Source organism: Quercus suber, unplaced genomic scaffold, assembly GCF_002906115.3.
Source record: "Quercus suber isolate HL8 unplaced genomic scaffold, Cork oak 2.0 scaffold_302, whole genome shotgun sequence".
In the NCBI taxonomy this organism is placed as follows: Eukaryota; Viridiplantae; Streptophyta; class Magnoliopsida; order Fagales; family Fagaceae; genus Quercus; species Quercus suber.
The window spans coordinates 709720-713494 of record NW_027069758.1 but is presented as its reverse complement, the minus strand read 5'-3'; the positions used below and the strand labels follow the sequence as shown (position 1 = coordinate 713494).

Sequence of the window (3775 nt, the reverse complement as noted above, 5' to 3'; positions counted from 1 at the left end):
CACATAACCCACCGTAAGGACCCGGCTATGTTACTTCCCCCGAATCACAATTCCACCATTCTTCTCTATATATGTAAAAGCTCTCTACCTATCTTCTACCTTCTACCTTCGGATCCGGTAATATCAAAGGAGAAATTCCTCTATTTTCCTTGATTACTCACCAAAATCTTCAAGGCAGTGTGATTTATCTCAAACCCTTTCAAGAATTTAAGTTTTGGTAAGAAAATAGTAGGGCTATTTACTTCCAATCTTAAAAACTCCTTAGGTTCACAATAAATTTTCAGTTATATATTTTCTTTAATTAGGGCTAAAGTTAATTTGCTTTATTTAAGTTATATGTTTGAAGATTTATTTGATTTGTAAGGCTAGACTTGGTGTGGATTTCACACTAATCATAACAATGGTTGGTTTCTTTTCTTTGTATTGCACAACACATATTACTTGAGTTGATAATTTTAGGATTGTACTTCAGGTCGTGGCATGGTATATGAATATTATGGAATGTCAAATGGGTTTGGTAGGCTCTAAAAGAAAGAAATAGAATTTAGTACTTTTCTTCCTATATGTCTTGGTTCCTTAAGAAGTTGGTCCATATGAATAATTTAAATTGCATTTGTACCTGAGTATAGGAACCATTATGGCTATATGCCCTTAGGTACCCAATTCACTTGTGCTCATCTTCTAATTAGAGAGAGTTCTCCTTTAGGATATACGAAATTGTTGTTTAATTTCCAATGTTGAACATGAAAATGGCCAATGAGCTTTGTATACATGTGTGATTGTATAAGCATGTTTAAAGTTTCTGGATTAATTAAGTTGGTAAAGTTTTAAAATTCTGGCTTTCTTAATAAGTCATGTACAAATGTAATTGTTAGGGAAGTTGATGTATAATTGATTGTATTGCACTTTGGATGTTCTATATGCATTTGGGATGCTTGGAACATATTGTGTGGGGTTTAGTAAGGGCTTAGAACATCTAGTTAACTTGGAGTTAAATCAAAAGCTAAGGCTTTTAAGTTAAGTGTTAATTAGCTCTTATTATTTATTTCTAGGAGCAGGAGAGCATAGGGAAGGTTCACACACTATTTGAGACTTTTGGTACTCAGCTGCTAATCAAGGTAAGGGATATGCCATTTTAGTATAGTATATGTATCTATATTTTATCAATGCTTTAAGTAAACTCAGATTTGATACTTGTTTGCAAAAGAGTATTATGCATTGATTCAGAAATAGACTTTGAAATATTTTAATTATGATAGTCTTTAGAAACCAACTGTGGATATGCTATGAGTTTTAGCTTAGTAAGGCAAGAGAGTGATTTAAATATAAAAGCATGATTCATTTTTTAAACAAAGAATTGTTTTTAGTGTGATGGCCTTGAAGACTGACACCATAGACCATGAGGGGACAGTGATCCTTGTAAACTGGCAACTTTAGGCCTCAAGGGGTTCTATTCCCTGTAGACCAGCAACATTTTAGGCCACGAGGGGCAGTATTCCCTAAAGACATGGCAACCTAGGCCACGAGGGGTCGATAGGTCTCTAAAGATTGGCAACCATTAGGCCATGAGAAGATCTTTAGATCTTTGAAGATTGGCAACCTAGGCTACGAAAGGAATGTGTTCCTTGAAGACTAGCACCCATTAAGTCACAAGAGGCTAAAAATTTTAAAGATACAGTATAGTTACATGTTTCATATAGTTTTGCTATATTATGCAACATAATGAGATATACTTTTCTTCAGAACAGATTATGGAGCATGTTATGTTCATATATAAATGGAATCATGCTATATGTTCAGATTTAAGCAGTAAGTTATGCCTTATGGTTTATCAGATACTATGTTCACTAGTACAATCTTTATATATTCAGAAAGATCATGAAATCCAATTAGCATTAACTATTTATAAGCAAGTCATATCCACATGTAAATATTTTGTATGTCATGAATTCATGCATACTATTAAATCTTCCTGTCATGCCTCCCTTACCTAAGCAAATTGATTACTCAATTTTGCAAGAAGTTCTTTAGTGCAGCCAAGAGCCTTAACTGGGAGAAGCAGTGTTTTTGTATATGTAGCTAGTTTTGTATAGTTACCCTGCTATTTTATGTATATATAGCAAGAGTGATGTATTTGTATAAATAGTCTTCCGCTGTATTAGGATAATTTGTCCACATTATATTATGGTTTTGTATAAACAGTTTAAAGATGCTTTGATTACTATCACTTCCTATAGACAGACAGGTTTATCCATATATTTTGAGTTAACAAGGAGTATGCTTATAATGTTACAAAAATTTCCAAGCAGGAGTTAGCAAAGCAACAAAGTATAATTTGTTAACTTGTTAGTTCTATTAAGATTATCAAATCAAGAAATAAGAAAAAAAAATGATGCTCCTTGTAGTTAGTTTATGTTAATATCAGGCTTGGTGTTAGCATGTCGGTCCATCCTAGATCGAGTGTGACATCTATATATATAATAATAGGTGAAGCAGAGAGAAAATCCAATTAAATTTCAATTGGATTTTCAATTTTGCGCCACTTGTCCTAACCAAAACTCAAAAAAAAAAAAAAAAAATCTAATTAGATTATAAATTTGACTCCAATTTTGTGTCATGTATCTTATCTAAATTTTCTAATTTTTGTGCCCAAATAAATGATGCATTAACATTTAACACAGAAGCCAAGAAAACCACAATAATAATGCTCATTAACCTAAGCAAAAACATCTTACATGCACACTTTTATGGAGATTATAAAATGGACACCAATTTTGTGTCATGTATCTTATCTAAATTTTCTAATTTTTGTTCCCAAATAAATGATGCATTAACATTTAATACGGAAGCCAAGAAAATCACAATGATAATACTCATTGGCCTAAGCAAGAACATCTCACCTGCACACTTTTATGGGTGATCTCAATAGAGTCTGGAACTCTTCTAATTCCACAACCAGAACCAAGGAGTCTAACGAGAAAGACTATAAAAGTAAAACATCATCTCCTCCTAATTCCATATTGTCATCCCATGTCTCCTCCTCTCTCAACCTCTACCAACTAGATCCACACACTACCCTCTCCTCCTCCTTACGGATTTCTCAAAGTAAGGCCAGGTTCAAACACAATGTTCAATCCCACTCTTCTTTGCTTCACACTCTCATACATTAGCGTTTCATTGGTACCTTCAAGAAGATTCCAAACTCAATGATAAGTTTTTATTTTGTAATGTCCCTTTATATATTTTAAATAATAAAATGCAATATTCTCTTTTTTTTTCACTGTAGCATCACTTAAATAATAAAATGCAATATTCTTTTTTTTTTTATTCATTGTTTTATCTAATGCTATCCTATGTATGATAAACAAAAAAAAAAAAAAAAAAGACCAATAGCATTACTTAAATAATAAAATGCAATATATATTTTTCATTGTATGATTTAATTCAACCATCCGTGTGATAACAAAAAAATTGGCCAATAGCATCATTACAATTAACCAGTCTCGTGCGGTAGCACGTGGTCACATACTAGTTTTACTTAAAAACAAATGAAGCATGTTTAACTTTGATTCTTCCAATATTCTCAAAACAAAATATTTTTGGTTTTCACTTGCAAATTCCTACTAACCATAATCTAGGTTTAAAATAAAAATTGAACCACTTTTGCCAAGAGCCTTATTATTTGTTCACTTGGCTAGCACCTCCTGGTGCTTCCAATGAAAGTATTCATAGTTCAAATTTCCTACTTCCAACTATTAAATTATTCAAAATAATA

The 3775-nt window shown here is 32.2% G+C and overlaps 1 long non-coding RNA gene across 1 annotated transcript; it reads left to right on the top strand.

The window, feature by feature from the left end:
• Positions 1-2234, top strand: LOC112038664 (uncharacterized). The gene is made up of 2 exons (XR_002885862.2): positions 1-217; positions 1053-2234. It is a non-coding gene; the product is annotated as an uncharacterized LOC112038664 (long non-coding RNA).
• Positions 2235-3775: the final 1541 nt, after the last annotated feature.